This window comes from Eubalaena glacialis, chromosome 11 (genome assembly GCF_028564815.1).
Source record: "Eubalaena glacialis isolate mEubGla1 chromosome 11, mEubGla1.1.hap2.+ XY, whole genome shotgun sequence".
NCBI classification, from domain to species: domain Eukaryota; kingdom Metazoa; phylum Chordata; class Mammalia; order Artiodactyla; family Balaenidae; genus Eubalaena; species Eubalaena glacialis.
The window spans coordinates 28768821-28792445 of NC_083726.1; the positions used below are offsets into that span (position 1 = coordinate 28768821).

The 23625-nt window shown below is 38.3% G+C and overlaps 1 long non-coding RNA gene across 8 annotated transcripts in view; it reads left to right on the forward strand.

The window, feature by feature from the left end:
* Positions 1–23625, forward strand: part of LOC133100991 (uncharacterized) — a 495678-nt gene that overhangs the window by 446266 nt on the left and 25787 nt on the right. The window contains exon 7 of one of the 8 annotated variants that reach the window (XR_009702567.1): positions 9627–9789. The exons of the other annotated variants lie outside the window; for them this stretch is intronic. This is a non-coding gene — a long non-coding RNA (uncharacterized LOC133100991). Of the gene's footprint in view, positions 1–9626; positions 9790–23625 lie in introns of those variants that run through there. 8 annotated transcript variants of the gene reach the window in all.

A 23625-nucleotide genomic window follows, 5' to 3' on the forward strand; every position in this document is an offset into this window, starting at 1 on the left:
CTCCCTCAGGGTATCCTGGTGAAGTGGTCCACTAATATAGATGCTTTAAGAAAGGTCTTACATACCAAAATGAACTTCCCATGCTCTCCCTTGGTCAAGATTCTAGAGGAATTCAAGAGGAAGAAATTGATGCTTAGGACTTAGATATAGATATTAGGTTTCTTTCCTCTCTTTCTATTTTCACTCTCCTCCCATATATCACTGGAGTAGAAGGAACAGGCTTTCTCCTTATTCACGTCTCTGGCATAGACTTCCTCCAAGTCATAGTGTCCTTCTTCCTAAGGGCACTAAGCCTCACTGTTCAGTGTAAATGGTAGAAAAAGCATCCTTACTATGCTCTAGAAGAAGCTCCATGGTCTGGTAGGCTAAGCCTGCTTTTTAATATTAATGGTAGCTAAGAGAGAAGTTAGAAATAAATCCTTTGTTCATTACAAAGTCCTGTTTTCAAAACTTCTGTCCCGCTAACGGCGCTAAAATACTCTACTCTGCATCTCAAGGACGGAATACTTACCCCGGCTTGCTCTGCGTTCCTACTGAATCAATCCTGATCCTCCTCAAGGCAAATGGATGCCCCTTTCAGAATAAGAAGGAAAGTTTCATACCAGAGAAGGCAAAAGAGAAATGCACATCCAGTCTGCTTTTCTAAAGTAGAGTAATTTTTATATCATTTTAATTTCCTTCCTCTCCTCTTTTTTTTTTTCTCTCACCTTTCCTTTTTCTTCTTAAGATTCGCTGAATCAGTGAGTACCACGTCACTGTGATGTTTTTCATTTGCTAAATGTAGTTAATATATTTGGGTACGTTTGCTCTCCTGGTACATTCTGGAAAAGGACAATACTAGAGTGGTTAAGGGCTCCCCTTAGGTGCTGAGTCACAGAGAGCTGGATTCCAATTCCTGGCCTAACACAGTCCCTTGAGCAAATCATTTTGCCTCACCAAGCCTCTCTTGCCTCATCTTAAAAATTAAGATAACAATATTTATATGAGAATATAGTGGTAAAGATAACATCAGGCGTCTCAGTCTTAACACATCCAAAATTATACTCTTGATTTTCCACCCTACAGAGCTGTTCCTCCTCCAATTTTTCCATCTCAATAAATGGTAACTCCTTCCTCCAAATGCTCAAGGCAAAAACATTCAGGTCATCCTAGGCTCCTCGCTTACTTTCTCACCACATCTAAATCCCCAGAAAGTCCTGTTACCGTGCTAACTATATGTAGAATCTGCATTCCTCATCACCTTCACCTATAGCACCTTACTCCAAGGAAAATTGACCCATCATTTAGTTTAGGTAGCATTTTGTGCTGCATCAGAATATCTCAGAAGTTTAACACCAAAGATGTTTGTTTTGCACTCCTGATCAATGGGCAGCTATCATCCAAGGAGTAATTCTGGGATCCAGCCTCCTTCACCTTTATGGCTCTGACCTTCAACATTGGCATCAAAGCTGCAAAAGCAAAAGAGCATGGAGGGTTGCACATAAGAAATTTTGTGGGCCAGGCCTGGAAGTGGTGTACATCACTTTCACTCATATATCATTAGTCAAAACTCACTTAGATGGTCATACCTAACTACAAGGGAGGCTGGGAAAACTAAAGAAGAGGAAATGAGTTTGGTAACTAGGTAGGCAATCTATGCGACTTTCAATCTAGACATTAATTACAAACATTTTCTAATTTCCTATTTTTACCTTTGTGTTTCTACAGTTTTTTCTCAATATATCAACCTGATGATCCTTTAAAAACTTAACTTAGATCATGTCCCTCCTTTGCTCAAAGCCTTCCAATGGCTTTCCTTCTTTCTTGTTTATTCCAAAGTCCTTATCATGACCTCAAGGTTTATATGATCTACCTCCCACCAACTTCCTTGATTCATTTCTTACCAGTCTCCCCCCTGCCCCCTGCCCCACTCACTCCCCTACAGCCACACTGGCTGCCATACTAACCCTCCAATATGCCAAGCGCTTTCACATTTCCTCTTCCCTCTGCCTAGAACACTCGTCCCCTTAGATATTCTCCGGGCTCCCTCTCTTACTGTCTTCAGAGCTATGTTCAGACTCCAGCTTATTAAACAGCCTGTGTTGAATAACCTATCCAAGATGATGCTCTTACCTTCCTTTCTCTCCATTCCCTTTTATATCTCACTTAACACATTATATATTTGCCTCTATGCTTATTGTCTCTCTTCCAAGATTAGAATATATTGGGAATCCCCTGGTGGTCCAGTGGTTAGGACTCTGCAGTTTCACTGCTGAAGGCATGGGTTTGATTCCTGGTCAGGGAACTAGATGTCTTCTCTCATGGGAGGAGAAACTTTGTTTCATCCCTAGCACCTTGGTACTAAGAATAATGCATGGAGCAGGGGCTTAACAAACATTTTTTTAATTATTGAAAAAGTGAATGAATGAGTGGATGAACTGTTTAGCACATAGCCTGTCAAAAAGTAATCAATAAATGATAGCATTGCTGTGATAACCAAGTTTTTCTCTTAGATTGGAAAGAATGTTGACATTTTTTCCTATTTTATTCAAATTTTGTTTTCATGATTTAAAAAAAAATGTGCAGATACAAGACTAATTTCTTCCTTATGCTCTCATCATCCGTAACATGACCTCTCTATTCTTTCAACTTTTTCATCTTTATACTTCTACTTCAATACATGAATATGTCCTACACCTATAGAATGAAGTGGGAGCAGGATCACAGGTAGGGAAGAAAGGAGAGTAACTTATCATTCAACATGCTGCTACAAGTGAAAAAAAAAAAAAAATTAAATGACCACATCTTATGCTAAAAATGGATAAGATAAACATCATAACCAAATATAATCATTTCTGCTTGATTAAGAGAATTTCAAAATAATTTGTATGTATATTCAGGGCCTCATTTTCTCAAACTAAAGCAAAAGCAATCTCTATGACTGGAAATAAGGTGAAATAAATATGACTCTCTTTTTTCTTTTACCTTATGAAAAAAACAAAAACTCTCAAAGCATTTCCAAAATTTCTTAGACTTTTGTTAAGCAAAGTATTCCACCTGATGTAGCTTGTAGACAGGAGAAAAAAAAAATCACATCCTGAGAATAGTCTAATCAGGGGTCAAAGGTAACTAGAGTAGAATTTCTGAACTGTAAAAATGATATTAAAATGTGACTTTCAATTAGCTCAGAAATGAGCTCTAACGCTAAGTATGTCTACAGAAATGACACCTTTTGTTCCTCCAGTAATTGGGATGTCAAAGGGTAATTTGGGGCTACTCAGAAAGATTCAGTGTCTGATTTTCTTAACTTCTAAGCTAATTACTGGTACATAATGAAAATTTCTAGATACCCCTGAATTCTTGACAGGTAAAAAACATTCTTAAGAAATTGTGATCATAAGAGTTTTAATATTCATTTCATAACTTTCTTTCTTCAGAAATATCAAAATCTGTTCAAATTAGTGAAGCTTTTTATTTGTGTGTGTGTGAGGTGTGAGTGGGGCTTAGGGAGGCAGTTGAGAACTTTCAGAGTCCACTGTTACATTAGTGAATATATGTTGTACGGTAGGATATGAATAGCACTGATTTTCAGAACACTTTGAATCTGCTACTTCTAGGGCAAAGTAATTTCAAAGGAAGACACGACTTGTTTGGAAATGACAATAACCTTCTTAGATCACCTGTGGACCAGATATTGAGTTGCTCCATCAACTGTCTTCTGGCAATGACAATAGGAACCACTCACCAGTTCCTCCAACTAAATGATGGTCAGGCCTCAGCTAAGAGATGAGTCTAGGTCACAGCCAGGTTGAACTTGCAGAGCACCGTGTTAAGATAGAGTCAAGGGAGGGCAAGAACAGATATGCCAGGGGGTAAAATCATAATCATCCAAAAGGAATTCTGAGCATGAAGTGAGTAAAAGGTCCATTCCAGAGAGTGGTTAATAAGTTAGGAACAAAAGTCTACAGCTGGGAGTGTGGGCACAAGTTGGAAAGCAAACTTGGGGGTAGGGGCTGGTTGATTAGAGCTTCTGGAGTCAGAGGAGATCAAGGCAGCAAGACAGAGCTTCACTTGGCTGGGCATGCTAAAGAAATGAGAAGAGGGAGGAGGGGAAGGAGGAAAAATGGGGGAGTGGGGTCAGGAGCATGTGGTGAAACAAGAACTTGCTGGATGTTTGCCTCCAAGTGTGGCTTTATGATTCACTTGCCTCAGAATCCCCTGGGAAGCATGCTTCAAACACAGATTCCCAGGCCCCGCCCCAGACTTCCTGAATCAAACCGCTGGAAGAGGAGCCTAGGAATTTAGACCTTTAACAGGCTCCCCAGGTATCTTAGGCACATATACGTTTGTATGCTAAATTCTTTACCTGTATGGTTTTGCTCAATCCTCCAACAGCTTTGTGAAACCTGCACTATTATGATCCCCTCCCTAAACAGGAAACTGGCTCTGAGAAGCTGACTGGCCCAAGGCACAAAGTTCATACATGGCAAAGCCAGAATGCAAATTTACACATTCTGATTCCAGATTCTGTCATTTTTAATCACGCTAGACCAGGGGTCCTCAAATCTTTTCTGTAAAATGGCCAGGTAATAAACAGTTCAGGGGTTGTGGCCTAAAAGGTCTCTGTTGCAACTATGCAACTCTGCCAAAGACAACGTGTAAACAAGTGGACGTGGCTGGGTATCCAGTAAAGCTACAAGAACAAGCAGCAGATCTGAGGACACTCTAGACTTAGACTTGCTTTTCAGAGTGTTCAGAACAGCAGCATCTTGGAAGCTTGTTAGAAATACAGAATCTCGGCCTGCTCCAGACTCGCTGAGTCAGAATCTGCATTTAACAAGGTCCCCAGGTGATTTTCATGCACATTATAGTATGATAGCCCTACTCCAGGGCATTTTCAAAGATCTTCCCTCAAAGCTGTCCTTATGGCATTTGATGTCCAACCTTTCGGCGTATGAACTCAATTTCTGATAGTGAGCGAGCTAATTGCCTTCCAAAAGTTTTAAAATGAATAATAAAAATCTTTAATCAGGAAAAAAACTTTCAACTACACTCTATCAATTACTCTCCTCGTCTCTTTTTGTCTTTATTCTTTGCAGCACATACATAGTCAGTATTCATCTCCAAAAAATGAGGAAAGAATGGGAATGGGGTTATTATTTAACTTTTTATTTGGTATCTACTTAAAGTTGCAAAGATAGTATAAACAACTCTCTCCCCAGATTAATTAATTTTTACATTTTGACATCTTCTGCTTCATTATAGTATCTATGTCTAGATAGATAGAAGATGATAGATAGATAGATACATACATACATACATAGATAATTTTTTTCTTTCTAGAAACCATTTGAGTAGGTTGCAGAAATCATGTCCTTTACCCCTAAATACTTTGGTATGGACTTCTCAAGAATAAGATAGTTCCATTACATAACTACACTTTAATGATCAAAATCAGGAAATTTAATATTAATACACTACTATATATTATCTAATCCACAATCTATATTCAAATTTTGTCAATTGTTCTATCCAGGGTCATACGTTGTATTTAGTTTTCATGTCTCTTTAATCTGGAAGAGTTCCTCAGTTTTTCATTGTGTTTCTTGACCTTGATATTCTTTGAGCATACATTTTAGTTATTTTGTAGAGTGATCTTCAGTTTGGGTTTATCTGATGTCTCCCCTTAATTAAATTCAGGTCTTGCATTTTTGACAGGAACATCCCTAAAGTGGCATTGGGTTTCTCTTGCTACAGCATATCAGGAGGCACACGATGTCACTTTGTCCTAATGTTGGGGATATTAGCTTTAGTCACTTAGTTAAGGCGGCGTCTGCCAGGTTTATTTACTGTAGAGTTACTATTTTTCACTTTGTAACTAAATATCAATAATTTGTGGGGAGATACTTTGAAAGTATATAAATATCCTGTTCTTCGTCAAATTTTTACCACTAGTTTCAGCATTTACTGATGATTTTCTAACTTTACCATTCCCTCCATACGTAGTAGTTGGGATTCTACTGTAAGAAAGAGCTGTTCCTTCTCTCCCATTTATTTATTCATTCATCTATTAATTTATATCATTATAGACTCATGGATTCTCTGAGATAATATTTGCATCAATCAAGGTTATCTTAATGCACACAGAAATTTGAGAACCACTAGTTGAATGAAGAAAGTAATGTTCAAAGAGGTTAATTAGATTACCCAAGATCAGAGTATTAGTGGAAGACTAAAACCCTCTCTCCAAACCTAGTATTTTCTTCATATTAATAATCTCCAGATCTGGAGAGTGAACACCTACTGGATCATCTAAAGGTGAATCACCTGAAAAACCTGGTAAAATGCTGCTTCCAGGGATTCTGATTCAATACATCTTGCATAAGGACTTGCAATTTGTACCAAAAAAAAGGAAAGCACTTAGAGAGCACTTTCTATCTGTGTACCTCCGTGCTTTTTAGAAGGAAAATATAAACTATGATAATATGTCTTTGAGTCTAAGATAACACTCATTTTAAGAAACAACATCAATTTAATAATAGTTTTTAAGGCAAAATGAGAATCGGTGTCACATTGAATATAAACTTTAAACGTATACATTATATACATTTCAGGTTTCAGAAAGATGAAAATAAGAAAAATATTCATCTTAAGCTTATAGAAATATGTAAAGAAGATCTTCAGAACTATATGACTTTACATGTATAAAATAATTAGGTAAATATCCTGCTTCATAGCACTTACATTAGTTGCAATTGGTTTTTTATTATGTTATGTGGTAATGACTCCCCTCAGTGATGGACAGCCAGTTCTATAAGGTCAGTCTCAGTATGCAGTCTCAGTATTTAGTTAGCATTTATTTGAGTTGTCTGTAGTCAGCATTAGGCAGGTTAGTATATTACCACAATGGTCATAGGTCTAAAGCAGGGTTTCTCAACCACTCGTGACATTAGGGCCTAGATAATTCTTTGTTGTAGGGGACTGTCCTGTGCATTTTAGGATCTTGAGCAGCACTCCTGGCTATGGCCACCCACCCAAGTAGTGACAATCAAAAATGTTTCCAGGCAGAGAGACCCTGGAGGGCAAAATCACCCTTGCTTTGAGAACCAATTGTATTGGGTTGAACAGTGATTCCTCAAACCATAATTTCACCAGGAACTGACCTGTAAATGTGACCTTATTTGGAAAAAAGAGACTTTACAAATATAGGTAAGGATCTCAAGATGAGATAATCCTGGATTTATGTGGGCCCTAAATCCAATGACTGATGTCCTTCCAAGAGAGAGGCAGAGGAGATCAGAGAGTCACAGGGACTCAGACAGAGAGATACTAAAGACACAGGCAGAAAAACGTAAGCCACCACAGGTTAAGGAAAACCTTCAGTTGCCAGAAGCAGGAAGAGGTAAGGAAGGATTCTCCCTTGGATGCCTTTTTTTTTTTTTTTTTTTTTAGAAGTATACAAATTTGCCAGACCTCCTCCTTATCCATTCCACCCATTTCTTTTTTTTTTTTAATAGTGAATACAGAGAGATGTCAGAGGAGCTAGTTAGAGTAGCAAGTATTAAATTTATTTATTTATTTATTTATGGCTGTGTTGGGTCTTCGTTTCTGTGCGAGGGCTTTCTCCAGTTGTGGCAAGTGGGGGCCACTCTTCATCGCGGTGCGCGGGCCTCTCACTATCGCGGCCTCTCTTGTTGCGGAGCACGGGCTCCAGACGCGCAGGCTCAGTAATTGTGGCTCACGGGCCCAGTTGCTCCGCGGCATGTGGGATCGTCCCAGACCAGGGCTCGAACCCGTATCCCCTGCACTGGCAGGCAGACTCTCAACCACTGTGCCACCCGGGAAGCCCCATCCCTTGGATGCCTTTATTTTGGACTTCTGGCCCCCAGAACTGTGAGAGAATAAATTTTTAGTTTTAAGTCACTAAGTGTGTGGTTGTTTGTTATTGCAGCCCTAAGAAACTAATACACCACTGGTCTCAGGGAAAGAGAGGCTTCAATTTATATTATGTGTATATTTATTTAGTTGTAACTGTTATTTAATTACAGATGATAGAAATACAATTTGCACTGGCAGCAAAGGGTATTCATAGGAAAGATACTGAGCTACTTGAAGTAATCAGATAAGGGCTGATTGGTCAAACTTTGCAAAAGTTAGGGATTCGTTTAAGCTTTAGAAAAAATTGGAAGTAGGTATTTATACATCGCCCACTCTTTTTCTCCATCTATTGTTTTCTCTCTTCTCTGCTTCTCTGTGCATAATGGCATGCTCTACAGGGACCAAGGCCATCTATGGTCTCCAAGGTTTATACCTGGAGGGTCCCACAGGCAATGAGAGTCTGATTTCTCTGCCTTAAATTTTTAAATTCTGGGAAGAGAAAACATTGACCCTACCTTTGTCAGATGCTTATTCCTAAAACAATCAACTATGGCAGAGGCAGGGCATGGCCATGTAAAAACTTTGTACTCCTTATACAACCATATGGATGGGATTAGAAGGCCAGTAGTTTCCAGGAGAAAAAAAAAATTCTGGGCATCCAAAGCTACAAATACCTACCATGGTACATAAATCAACATGATTAGCTTAGAAGTATAATTCTCCTATTGACACATTTTTTGGAAAGCATGATGTCAATTTAATGTTTCCTCCCACTCTGAAATTAGTCATTTGACCAGATGTTTAGATAGGCACGGTGGTAGCAAAAAAATTATTGGAAAACATAAATAGAAGTGCCCAATGACTTTTAGTGTCGTAGAGGCCCCATAAGTGAAAGAACAATTGAACCTTCAACAAAGTCCTGGGTGTGGAAATCCCACAGCAGAACTGTTCAGGGGTAAATGCCTCGGCTTTGGGATCCAAATAAAGCCTGTAATGAATCCGTCAGATGTCCTCAAAAGAGATCTATTTCTAACTTGATTAGAATGATCAAGTATTTTGTTGTCATATTTTGAATGAGATATAAAATAAGGTAGGGCAAATTTTTAAATTCTCCTCGATTTAGTTCTCTGTTTTTTATTAATCCATTACAGCCAGTCCTTAGAGGCCCTGAATTTCATGCCTCATCTGTTTTAGTACATCGGGTGCTTTCCCAGCCTGTGCTGACAATGCAGGTCTTTTGTCTTAGTGCCCTATTGGATTACAGAGATTACTGATACATTTCCTAGGATCAATCCATCTAGAGATTTAAAATGCACCATCCTAAAATGGAGGTGATGGCCTCAACACATGGATTTTAGCACCTCGTTTGGATAGTAGAAGTGAGACTATAATTGGTAACATCTTACAATCACTTTCTGCCACAAGGAGTATTTTCCGTGTAGCAGACTGTGACTGAAGAGTATCTTTTCCAAGCCATAGAAGCCAGCACATACTCTGAGATTAAGGGAGCAAAGAGAGATGTTTTAAAAATATGTTCTTCAGATGTTTTCACAATTGACTCCTCTACTGCATAAGGAGCCCTTTGCTCAATATTCAGTTAGTACAGTGATGGATTAAAAGACACACACTCCTGAATCACAGAGTGGTGGATGCTGTGATGCCCTGGTCAGATATCCCCTTCCGGACCCAAAGACTCATTCTTCCAGCTCTTGGGAGTACTGGCTGCTGACTGCTCAGACTACCCTTTAAAGGGCCCTGCCTTGTCCCAGGTTACATCCTCTCCTGAGAGTAGTCTGCAACCTGGATTCATCCTGGATGAAGGGGCAAAAAGACCCAGCTGCCTTGCCTCTCCTTGGGACAACTCTGAAGGGCCATCCCAGCGCTAGAGCTTCTTGTGTGGGGGGATGGACGGAGGCCCCAGTGACACCTGCATCACAGGTCAGTGTCTACTCCTGCTGCCCCCTGATGCTCACTCACCCACAGGTGTTGTTCCCACAGCACTCCCCAGTTAACCACTGGTAAGTACATCTCTGCCTCTGAATAGTTGAGGTCCCAACTAAGACAGAGGGTTATATTGAAAATATTGGACCCAGAAGCAGTGGATCTGAAACAATTGAGAAAATTATTCTGGCAAGAATGTGTGTTCACAGGGAGCTCTACACTAAACCTCTAGCTACTTCCTAGCAACCAAATGAGTGAACACTTGAATTTCTGCACAATCTCTCGTTCTCTAAAAGGGAAATAAACTGAAAAGGGAGGAAGAAAGGGAGAGAAGGAGGAAAGGAGGGAAGGAGGAGGGAGAAAAGAAGAAAAAAGTGAGCTGAATAAACTCGTAGTCTGCTTCGCAGTTTTACACTTTTGAGAGTTCCTTTTAAGTACTTGCAATAGTTATTTTTAGAGTATAGTTACCATTTATTGTGTACCAATTATAGTCTTGCTACTTTACATGTGCTATTTCTAAACCTAAAAAAATTAGTCATTTGAAGGAAGGAAGGGCGATAATATTATCAGAGAGGTTAAGTGATTTACCCAAGGGCACAAAGCTAGTAAAAGACAAAACAAGAATTTAAAACAACCTTTGGCACTAAATCCTGCTGTCTTTTCTCTAAGTAAGGTGCTGCCTCTCTTCACAGTGAGGAACTCTGACCCACACCAGAAACAAAGTTTGGCTTTCTTTTGAAAGATAGCTACTGTATTACTTGGGACTTTTTTCCCGGTAAGGGACAGAGACTCAATTCAAACTAGCTTAGACGATAATTTATTATGAATGAGGATACTGAGATGTTTCATGGAACCTAAGAAAAGAAGATTACTTTTCCTTGATCTCAGAGAAAAATTGCAACCAAGGACAACAGAACTTTTAGAATTCACTTTCTCTTTGCCACATGTGGAAAACATTACAGCCGACATCTTTGGAACTTTACAGCTCTGAGTAGAAAGACCAGCCTATTTTCTTTGTCCCGAGGGGAAAAAAAATATCCCACTTCATTAGCCAACCCCACACCAATCACCTCTGACCTGGGATCAGAATTACAATGTAAGATGTTTGTCTTTACCATACCCTGTGGATAGAAGCAGCAAGAAGAGAGTAAAGATTCTAGAAAGAGGAGGAGGGGGGAAGGATGGTAATAAATATCACCATATAGATTCATCATATGTACTCACAACTTATGAGCTCCATAAATTTGTACACTGAGCAGCATTCTGACTTTTTTTTTAGGTATCTCTCAAACATATCACCATACAATTTGGCAGTTCAGTGAAAGAAGGCAGGCAGGTTTAGCTTGGAAAGCAGCTCTAAGATTGTACCCTTATCATGACAGAATGTGTGTGTGTGTTTGTGTACAGTCCAAAGAAAAAGGGGTTGAAAAGATAAAGCAGGAAGGAAAGTCTGGTTCATTTGGGAAGCTGAAACTTTCCTCACTAAAGCCGGAAATTAATTTCTTCTTGATGATGATGGCCGAAGGAGATTGAATAGAAAGAGTAGGTGATGAAAAAGCTTAAGATACATTTTTCTGACGGCATTGTACATGAAATCCTAAGAGAAATTAAGCAGAGAGTTTGTGCTTCCCTTGGAAGTGAGTTAATAATCAGATATGTATTTTATTAGCATATGCTTCAAAACATTTCCCCTCCAGGCTGGCCAAAGAGGGGCTCCCCGAAGGAGTAGCGTTTCTCTCCAGGCCCTACTTGCAGACCTCGTTGCAGACCCACCTTCAAAGTGCACAAAAGGACAAAAGGGCCTTTCATTCTATCCTCCCTAGAAGGACTTGAGGTTGAAATGGCTATTTGTTCCCTCTGCGACATATACGTCAGATAATATGCATGGGCATGCCTAACTGCCTGCCTGCATTATGTATGAACTAGACCCTACTCTTGTTCGGCAACAGCTGGAGAGATTTTTCTCCTCCAAACACCCAGCTGCAGTATAGCCCCTCCCCCCACACACGTGCCTGTGCTCCACACGCACACCCCCTACGTGGGCACTGGGGACAATTGCTCTAATTTCCCAGAACCTAAGGACCGCTCTAGCCAGCGCACTGTGTTTTTGAGTTGCTTTACTATTATTAAAATTTGTTTTTCTTCCATAGTCACTGCTGCCATTTTATTAATGGAACAAAGACTCTGGCTGGACAAGCCCCCTAGTAATCCCGTCAATTCATTCTCACGACCAGAAGCTTCTAAAAAACACTGTTTTTTCAAGCTGTTGGTTGGATGATGCCCCTGGGGAAATGCTTGCCACTTTTAAAGATGTTCTGAGCCAAGAGAAACTAGGATAAAGGCACCATTGGGTAGTTTTTCTTGTTGCTATTTCTTTGTTTTCACAATCCATTATCACCAAGTTCCTGATCTCTTTTACTGAAAACAAGATGTTTTAGGGAAAAAAAAAAAAGAGTTATAACTATGATACCACTTATGCAGGCCTAAGTTGAAGCACCATCTAAATGATATTGTTTTTAGGATGAAAGCCACAAAACCTAGACAATGATCTGGCCATTTGCAAAATATTTTAATGAAACAAATATTAGAACATTTTGGGGTTAGAGGATCTGAGTAATTGCTTGAATTTTGCAATTCCTTCTGGATGTTTGCCATCCTACAAAATAGTTTGCATGTCAAAGAAAGAAACATTATATGTTAGAAAATGTTATGGGGAGTGATGTAAGTTTGTTTCAGTCTATTTAACAGAAGGGAATGTGTTTGTGGGCTTATAAACAACCTAATCTATGGGCTGAAAATATCCTGCCAAAATTGACCCCTGGCCACCTTCTCCCCGCAAGAAAGCCTCCTAGAATAAGCTCCTCTTGAAATGTTTCCCAAAGAGAGGAGACTTTATACAGTGACCTCCTGAAGATTCAGAGGAAAACATAATAATCTTTGGTAAACTTGGCTGCCTAGTTGAGAAAGCTATATGAAGAGTCGAATGACTTGTTTTCTTGCTGAAATGTCCTCTATAGCAGAGGTCAATCATCCATCCACTTTCTCCATTAGACAGCTCGAAAGAATAAGGACATAAATGTAATCTCCTTCTATATCTCACCAGATTTCTGAGGTCAAAGCATTTATGCAGTGAGGTCTTTCAGTACCATTAACCGTGAAAATATCCAATATCAAAATAATTCTGAATTTCAAAACCAATTTGAGTTTTAATCTGAGTATTCAGGGTATTCACCCTTGATATTGATGCATCCAACCATCAATTCACCTTAAATTGGTCAAACTGATGAGGTCAGTGGCATTCAATAAAAGACCGCAATGTAGTGTCACCATTGTTTGTATGACCGTTTTTTGCTTTTCTCATTATTCTCTCAGCTCAGAACTTTGAGCTGGTGGATTGGGATATATTAGAAAATTTGGAGGCTTCTGGCTACTATTGGCTCAGCGCCTTCCTCCCTTTCAGCCGTGGTGTGAGGGTGGTGGAGAGGGTGAGGATGTTGGAGAGGTAAATGGGGAGAGAGGGGTATTTAATGTTAGAGGGAACATGTAATAGCTCTCATCAACATGCTGTTGAGCCAGACCATCCTTGGAGTTAAAAAGACATGAGTTTTAATTTTTAGCTTCACTAACTCCTAACAGATTTTTCTCTGAGCCTTGTTTCTAAAACAGAGATAATATCTTCCTTTCTGAGTATTAAAACTGATCTTGGAAGAGAAGTGCCTAGCATGGTGCATGGCACATAGTAAACTCTCAATAAATCTAAGTTACTCTCTCTGCTACTGTTCAGTTCTCTGCAGACACTGTCCTAAACCCCAGCCTATTTGTCTAGAGCCCTATAAATTACCATTTTTATATATTTTCTATTTTAATTCTTACAAGAATCAAAAGACAGTTATTATATCACTATATTAGAAATTAAGATGCTAAAAATTAAATAATTTGCCAAACTTGAACCCAGACCTTTTCTCTGCAGAGTCAGGATTCTTTGGTATTGCAAAAATTTTATGTGATAGATTTCACCACTTCTTCTTGCCATTATAACCCTTTCCTTCCACATTTTCTAATATTGAATGTATAATGCTTTTGACTACAAAGGGATAAAAGGCTACAATTCATTGTATTTATTGTAAAAAAGATCTCTCTGGATAACTATGCAAGGGGCCAGTTAAATTCATTTACTAGTCTATTTGGGGCCAACTTTCTATCCATTCTCAAGCTCAAAACACATTGTATTCTAAGCCCCTGCTTTGAAGAAATCTAGTAATAAAGAGAGTTGTCTGTGGGAGGTCTGTTCCTTGTTGTTTCCAAATAATCATTAAGTGGACATATGGTGAATTGAATTCATACCAACACTTCTAAGTCTATTCAATTTTTTTTTTTAAATGAACTAAAGGGTAACATCAATTTGTAAGCATTTTCAGAACTCTTCCACTGAAAGTAGGTTTTACCAATCCCAGTTCTCATCATATGAACTGAGTTGAGTATAAAAGAAAACGGATCTTTGCAAAAAGATAGAGAAATCAAACATGACAGGTATAGGGTTTGGGATTATGTATTAGCTCCTAAATTAAATGCTTTCAATGGTGATCTATCATTAAAAATTAACAGTTTTAGCATTGCTTTTCCAACATTTGCAAATCACGAAGGTGACTTGTGGAAAACAATTTTCTTCAGTGGCTGGGCTCTCCAACTGCCTGTAATTTGATTATGAATTTCGAATCTACTTTGTGTGGGAGAGGGTATGTGCTAGGAAAGGAGGGTTAGTAGGGAAGGAGCCAGGGTCTATAGTATGTCTTTCCTGAGTAGCTGAGTAACACAGGTGAGCATTACCCATTTACATTTACTCCTGCAGCATTTCAAAGCCTACAGATCAAGGGCGAATCTTCACCATCTTGATAACATTAGTCTCAGTAAATACTATTCCCTGTGTGCCTCAGAGGAAAAGATCAAATTACCCCAACAAACCTAGACAGTTGAGAGATTTTAGTAATTTTCCCATCCTATTTTCTCTCTCTCTCTTTCTCTCCCTCTCTCTGTCTCTCTGAGAGGTGGTATAAATTGCTCTTAAGGAAAGTTATAATGTGATGAGATTAGGTTATTATTCAATAATAAATGATTATTCAAACCTTTTGGAGACATATCATTCTAGTGTACACAATAGTAGATCTTCTCCTTTGTGTTTTTGGAGAATGGGAATGGGCTTCTAAAAGATCCATGGATTCCAGCCTTTAATGGGCTTTGAAAAATACCAGACTTGAGGGTAGTAAGTTGACGCCATTAGGAAAATTCAATAATATTCTTATTTTCCTATTATCATAGAGGCATCTGCTGCTTGGGGAGAAATAATGAGATAAAGGTTTCTTTCCTACACATCAGTACTATTTGGAGATCTCATGGAAAACTGTTTCTGCAACAAAGAGCAAGTATAGTTCTGCAAGTTAAGGACAGATTGTGTCCTGTGTAACCAGACATACTGACTCCTGCCTGCCTAATATTTAAGTGGAAAGTTGACACTTGGCTCTCTGACACAAGCTCTGACCTGACAAAACAATATAATCTTCTCAAATAAGGTCAGAATGGCTAGAAAATCCCAGCTATTTACTATTGAGCTGATTTTCAGAGCCAAAGGGCCTGTTTGCTTTAAATCAGCGTACTCCATCAACCTTCCCTTCACTCTGGAGAGTAAAAACAAAACAACAACAACAACAAAATTAACAAACTTGGAGAATCTCTGAGATTTTTTTCCAAATTATGAACATCCTTCTGATTTCGTTTTCTAATTTGCAGGGCACAATAAATATCAGTGATAAAGGCATATCCTTTAAAAATATAATCTCAACCCAACCAGAATTAACTGTTTTCAGTTATGATTTCTAATGGATCTCTTTTCTGGGGATCAGGTTTTAGAAAACAGAATAAATTAATGGCAGATTCCAGTCAAAATTCTGTGTTCCTTCAGGACCCAGTTTCTGTAAACTCCTCTTAGTCAAAGAATTATACACACACACATCCACAGCACTATGGTGAAGGGGACCTATCAGTAAAAATCCCTGCTAAGGGCATTTCTTTAATATGTTTGGAATTGTAAGAGGGAGAGGATTTTCTCTTCAAACTCCAGCCTCACATACCTTGGAGCTGATGAATTCTGCACATCCCTGGGATTTGCAGGAGGTTACAGAACAAGATTACACACCCTGGTGATATATTTACTGCAAGGACAACCCGGGCACAGCTGCAGCTTGAAACCAGAAATGTGTGGAAAGAGTCTAACCATGAAATACTTAAGGCTATTATTTCATTGGAGCATCCTTGTATACCCAGGAAATGAAGCCAATCAATTTTGCTTTTCTTTTTCATTGTTGTTGTTGGTTTAATGCAATTTAGTCTGAGAGGATGAAAACTGGTACCTGACTTTATTATTTACTCATGTAAAATCAGGGCTGAGAAAAAAAATCAGTCCAGTAATAGGGATTATATGTAGTTAACTGATCTGCAAAGAATGAGAAGAAGGCAAAGCTCTCCATTTATGCAAAAATGGATGGTGGGGTTTGCCTCTGCTTTTAGGATTCAACTGCAAATGTCATTTAACATTGAATGGCTTTGGAAATAATATCATACTGAATTTCTCAAGTGGATTCCCCAGACTTTTTCCTTTTTCTCCCAGTTCCTAAATAATTATGCTGAGGGCACCGTGGATAGAGTGACTAGCAAAAATAGACAATGCCCTCATGGAGCCCATAACCTTGCAAGGAAAAGAGACATTAAAAGGAGACGAAGGACATAGATAATAACAGAGTTACAAGCCTCGATAAAGCTAGAAGGACAAAGTACTCCAAGAGAACGCATTACATGCCTTGTATTTATGTGTTTATTTATCTGCTTTCTCTATAAGTCTGTGAGATTCTTGGCCGATGCAATGTGTTATTTAAAATAACTGTTTAAAAACTTCTATTTTTTATCATTCTGTTCCCAGAGCCTTGCACAGTCCATGGCACATGGTAGACGCTTAGTAAACTTGGTTAGTTATGTTTGTTGAGGAAAATTACAGTTGCTAGAATTACTCATGTAATCCTTACAAAAATCCCATGAGCTAAATTTTGCAGGTATTAGTGTTCTCATTTTACTGGTAGGAATACAGAGGAAAAATTAAATGATTTGCTCAGACTCTCTCAGCTAGTAAGACAGAATGAAAACAGGTCTCTGAACTCTGAAACCAGTGTTCTTTCCCCACACAACACTGCCTCCAGAAAGAATAGATAAGATAAGGAATAGAAATAATACTAATGAAACTAACAGACAATATATGCTTGTTTGCATGTCAATAAAGGGAAAAACCAAACCAGGAAGGAGGAAACTTCAGAGTTGAACACGGATTAAAATGAATGCAATTCATCCTCAAATAAAAATGCTATGGGATAAAAGCCAAAAACTTTCCTTAGAGTTTTGTATCTCCAGCAACCTGTATTTAAACAGATGTAATTCTTTTTAAAGAACCCTGCTATTCAAACTTTTGAAAAAGAAGATTTGCCTTTTAATGGGAAATCTTTATTCCGTCATGGAGGTAAAATACAACTTCACAAGTCTGGTTATTTATTGTTGATTTTAGCAGACTTTTTTTCCCTAAACTACTGTAGTTAGCATATAAAAAAGACAGACTGCAGTATATTTGAGGCCAGACTGGAAACATCCACAGGAGGTGTCTTAGCTTGCGCTTGCCATGACAAAGTGCCAGAGACTGGGTGGCTTGAACAACAGAAATTTATTTCTCACAGTTCCGGAGAGTGGGAAGTCCAAGATAAAGGTGCCAGCTGGTGAGAGTTCTTTTCCTTGTTTGCAAAGGCCTTCTTGCTGTGTCCTTATGTTGCAGAGAGAGCTGTCTCTCTCTTTCTTCCTCTTCTTATAAGGCCACTAATCTCATCATTAGGGCCTTACCCTCATGACCTACTCTAACCCCAGTTACCTCCCAGAGGTCACACCTCCAAATATTATCACACTGGTGGTTAGGTCTTCAACATAGGAATTGGAAGGGGGTGGGGGAGAAAAACATTCAGTTCATAACAGGAGGTATAACTAAAAGAAATAAAACTGGTTGCATTACACACACACACACACACACACACACACACACACACACACACACGAGACTAAGCCACCTCCAAAACGTTGACAAGAAGACCATGGGTGAGGTTATGCCTAATCTTGAGGAACTACTTCTGAATAATAGAAATTAGAGTAACAATCCACAATGGAAGACCAAATAAAGCTAAACAGGAATGAGTCATGCATTTGACATTATTTTTTAAGAAATCAGAGATATTTAGACATAAATAAGTCAGCAGGAAGGTCAAACACTGGTTTAACTGGCCCAAAAGAGCCTTTTGAATTTAACTTGAGCATCTTGGAGCTATAAGAGCTGAAACATCCTCATTTTAAAAGGGTACAATGTTCATTGAAATACAAAATGTTTGAAATTGAAAACTACTCTATTGACTATGGTTTCCAATTTATTACCAAAGTGGAAGAAACTGAGCACATTTTATATTTTGTTATGTTCTACCTAATTAGCAAAAACAAAACAAAGAAAGTATATACTGTAATGCTGCTATATTTCAGTCCTTATGAAAAAAGGTTGATGACCAATATAACCACCAGATAATCAAAAACTTGTCTTGATTAATTGTGATATTAAGGATAAAAACCTGTACATGGTGTGTATTTATTTTGATTTGTGTCCTGCCTGCTTTCAACTAGAATTTGTGGTGGTAAAAAATAAATCACTATATTTAACAACTCACATTTGATTGCACAGTACAGAAAACCCCAACTACAATGGTTTAAGCACAGAAGGGAATTTATTGGCCCATATAGTTGAAGACTTGAAGTAGAACACAACTAGATCCAAGAATTCAAAGAGGTCAACAGCCCTTGGTCTCCTTATCTTCATATCTCAGATCTGCTTTCCTTTGGGCTGGCGCCATTCTCAGGCACTCTGTACTGTGGAATAAGATGGAGGCCAGAAGCTCTAGTTTTTCATCCCATCCTGTTGGCCGTTCTACCGGAAAATTAACACCTCCTTTACAGTCATGCTAGTAAAAGCATATGAATGCGCTTTGATAGGCCTGACTTGTGTCATGTCATGGCTTCATTCTTGATCCAGTTACTGAGGCCAGGGCAACAGAGCACACTGATAGGCCTGGCCTGGGTCATGTTTCCACCCCTGGGCTCTCAAAAACTAGAATGAATTCCCTCTAAACCACATGGACTGAGAATAGGGAAAAGAAAGTAAGCAAGAGTATTGAGATTCTATTACCACAAAAGGGAGAAATATTCTTCACGTAGTTGAACACTGTGGATGTCTACCCCAATCCAAGTACAATAAAACTGAATCACTGACAAATACTGGAAAGCAGACGTCATGTATAAATGAGGTGATGGTCTTGGGGGTGAGGGGAAAGAAGGGGAGATGATATGTCATAGAAACCTGGGTTGAGAAAATCTGGAATGATCAAGTATAAAACTTTGCTCTGAGTTTCCTAGAAGCAAAGGCAAGGAGAGACTTTCAACCGAAAAGAAACACTATCCTCATCTAAAGAAAGGAAGCTCTCAGCTTGTCGGGTGATATAGATACTTTTTTGGCTCTGAATTCTGAAAAGAACTTGTCTCCAATTCCTTTAAATAAGACTGAGCCACATAATGAGGTACTATTTTTTTTAAAAGCAAGTTTTTAAATAGAGGCGGTACACATTCTGCTCAATGAAGGCCAAGGACATAGCATTACACTGTAGCTCTGGAAAGTCAAGTATTCAAAAGGCTATAGTGACTCAGTCCAAGTATGTAACCTAATGAAGGACTCAAAGGTAGAAAACCTACAATGAAATACTAGCCCTGCCGCTTATTAACAGAGCCACCTTAGCTAGGTCCCTCTCGTTCTCTGAGCTTATGTTTATTAAATGTAAAGAAGTGGTAATAATAGCAATATTTTCTGACTATATGTGAGAATTAAATTAAGTAACATGTCAAAGTACTTTTAACTCTCTAATATGTATGCAGATCGGTAACATATTTTCATCAGACAAATTGATACTCTAGGATCTTCTAGATAAAGGATAAAGTCAGATCAGATTATATGTATTTTATAATTAATTACATAAAATGTTCAACCGATGAGTCATTAAATAGTGAAAGGCTATTTTAAGTTTTCATTTCAGTGCTAATAAAAGCCTTTTTTACTCCCCCCTTTTTATTATTTTGCTCTTAAACTTCTCACGTTTCAAATAAGTGAGGTGTCATCCACAAGAGAGACAGTCATTTTTATTTGTGAAGTACTTTAAGACAGGGATTATAACACTGAATAAAGCTTTGCAGATATTATTATTACCAATATGATCACTACCACCACCATTACTTCTACCAATTGCTACAATTTATTGAGCATTTACTATTGGCCAGACAGGAAATGGAATGCTTCGCATACATTAATAACAAAATCCCTGAACTAGAAATGAGAAGGGTGATTTTTATAATGCCTCTCAAGAGCAGTAAAACATTAGACTAATCACTTATCTCTGGTCCTGGGTTTCTCTAGGCTTGGATTGATACTGATTGCACATCTTAAAAGTTTCCTTCCAGACTTCAATATTCTATTACTACTTTGTCAGGGTCAACTTCATGGTGCAAAGGTTGCTTCTCACATTTGTGGTTTATAAGTGCTTTTACCCCAGTTATGAATTGACACTTTTCTTAGAATGTTCTCTTTGGTAGTTTATCAAAAGCAGCACCATCATTTTCTTTCAATGAACTGATGGGATATTCTTCTAGAAGAGAGAAGGGCATGTCTTCTACAATTTGTGGAATTTTGTGGAATGTGTTCCCTGAAAGAAAATAGTAAGGAGCCAATAAGTTTGTGTCACTGCCTTAAATTAGTGAGTGGTCATTGTATTTCAAGCAAAAATGCATTTCTTTTTCTTTTTACCTTTATTTATTTATTTAAATTTTAAAAATTGAGATATAACGGACATAAACATGATTTCTTAAATCCCCTAGCAGTTCAGCAGCTTGCATCAGTTAAGGTCATAGTTAATATACCAAATGGTACCTAGCAGTGGTTTTCTTTTCTTTTTTTTTTTAAATTAATTAATTTGTTTATTTATTTTGAGCTGCGTCGGGTCTTCGTTGCTGTGCACGGGCTTTCTCTAGTTGCGGAGAGCGGGGTCTAGTCTTCATTGCGGTGCGTGGGCTTCTTATTGCGGTGGCTTCTCTTGTTGCGGAGCACGGGCTCTAGGGGGGTGGGCTTCAGTAGTTGCCGCGCGGGTTCAGTAGTTGTGGCTCGTGGGCTCTAGAGTGCAGGCTCAGTGGTTGTGCCTCACGGGCTTAGTTGCTCTGCGGCATGTGGGATCTTCCCGGACCAGGGCTCGAACCCGTGTCCCCTGAATTAGCAGGCAGATTCTTAACCCCTGTGCCACCAGGGAAGTCCCCTTAGCAGTGGTTTTCAGTTTGGGCTACACATTATAGTTACTGGGGAATTTTAAAAAATATTAATGCCTGAATCCCACCACAGAGATTCTGATGAGATTGGTCCAGGGGGGCAGACTGGATATTGGGATTATTTTTTCCAATGCTTTGCCAGATGATTCTAATGTACAGTCAAGATTGAGATTTACTGGCCCATCTGGTGTTATCAGTGAGGCAGGGCATCACATACTCGAAGATAAGATGTGCCAATCAGGTAGAGGTGGTGGATGCTCTGTTGGAAAAAATCAGCAGGATCGACCAGTCGGGCCCCAACCAACACTTACACGATATGTGAAACAGGCAGTATAGAAAATGTCTGGTTTTAAGAAGGAGTTTTTACTTACGTATGTTACTTGGGTGGCTCATCAACTGAGTTAAAATGGAGAAGAAATGTATGTCATCTTCAATGGGAGACTGTGCCTTTTTTCTTTTTCTTTTTTTCTGCTGGTTTTTAATTGTCAAAACCCAGAGGAGGCACCTGGGAAAGGTGTATATTTACCACATTCTCCTGACCCTCCAACCCCTTTTGGGCGGCACCAAATTTCTTTTTCTAATTCCAAGGTCTTTTGGACATGGTTTATAATATCATTTTATCCTGCAAGGTCTATTTTAATTGACAGAACCAATAGACACAAAAGTCATTACCAAAATAAGAATCCAACTCGAGTAATCCTTTGGGGATTTCTTTGCTTTCTTAAATAAAATCCAACACATGGTCCTGTTCTGGCATGTTTGGGAAATTACGCCCATTATGTCTCTTTGTTTGCTTTTAAAAGCTGCTTCTTTAATTTCTTGCAAATTTTTCTGTCCAAAACTAAATTGATTCTGCACAGCAAAGATAAACTCCAGTCCAGAAACTAGAAAGAAAATGTTTATGTGGTTGAGGTGCATATTTATAGAATTCCTGATTGGGTGGTGAGACCGGGAGGGTCAGCAGTCTAGCTTCTGGTGGATACAATAGCCCTTTTTTAGTTCTTTGAAATGAGAAGTTTTCATCTCTACCATGAAGCTTGTCAGGTCTGGTCTACAGATGGCTGATATTTGTGATCTTTCTTATATCTACTTGTGACTTCTTAGAAGAAATTTTGAGGTTACATGTATAAATAATATGGAAGGAAGTGAATGCTTGAGGTTAATATTTGTAGCAAAAACCAGGGAGGGGACTTTTTGCTAAAGGTTTTTTTAAAAAAGCTACTCTACTTCCTACAGACTGATATAGTAACCCCAAGACAAGGGGTTTTCACAAATTTTTTTTCCAGTTTTTATAATGAATGCAAAACTGTATCCCATAATCTGAAGCAGAGAGAAATAATCAAATTAGTCACAGTGTTATATAATTTTTTGTTTGTTTGTTTGCCTTTCCATTTTACAATATGATGAGAGAAAAGTAAGATATTTTGAAAAGCAAAAGCATAAAAAAATAAATTTCCTCCATGTAGCATTTAGGGGTTAAAAAAAAAAAGAATAGGAAAGGCCACTGATTATAATATACTCACTGACTACCTGAACATTTCAGAGTTTTTATTTTTTTGCATTGATTTTCCTATTGGTAGGAGTCCTTACTGCTTTGTTTCCTCATATCTCAGCCTTTATCACTGTTAAATAATGTTAGATATGTGTGTACATGTATGTGTTTATGTGCATGTGTGTGGCATGTGTTAAAGGAATTTAGAAATGTAGTAACAAATTTTCTCATAATACAATTATATTTTGATTCTAAATGTGGATTTTGTTAAACTACAGGATACATGTAAGAAGTTTTGGCTATAAACAGTGGTGATCATTTTGTAATGTATAGAAATATCGAATCACTATGTTGTGTACCAGGAACTAACATAGTGCTGTAGGTCAATTATACTTCAAAAAACAAACAAGTAAACAAACTCGTAGAAAAAGAGATCAGATTTGTAGTTACCAGAGATGAGGAGTGGGGGCAGGGGGAATTGGATGAAGGCAGTCAAAAGGTACAAATTTCTAGTTATAAGATAAATAACAGGGATGTAATACACAACATGATTAATAGAATTAGCACTGCTGTGTATTATACATGAAAGGTGTTAGTAAATCCTAAGGGTTCTCATCACAAAGAGAACATTTTTTTTCTTTTTCTTTTATGTTGTATCTATATGAGCTGACGGATGTTCACTACATTTTTGTGGTCATCATTTTATAATGTATGTAAGTGAAATCATTATGCTGTACACCTTAAACTTATACAGTGCTGTATGCCAATTATTTCTCAATAAAACTGGAAGGAAAAAAAAGAAGTTTGGGCTGTAAATATTAGAAACCAATTTCGATTAGTTTAAGCAAAAATTA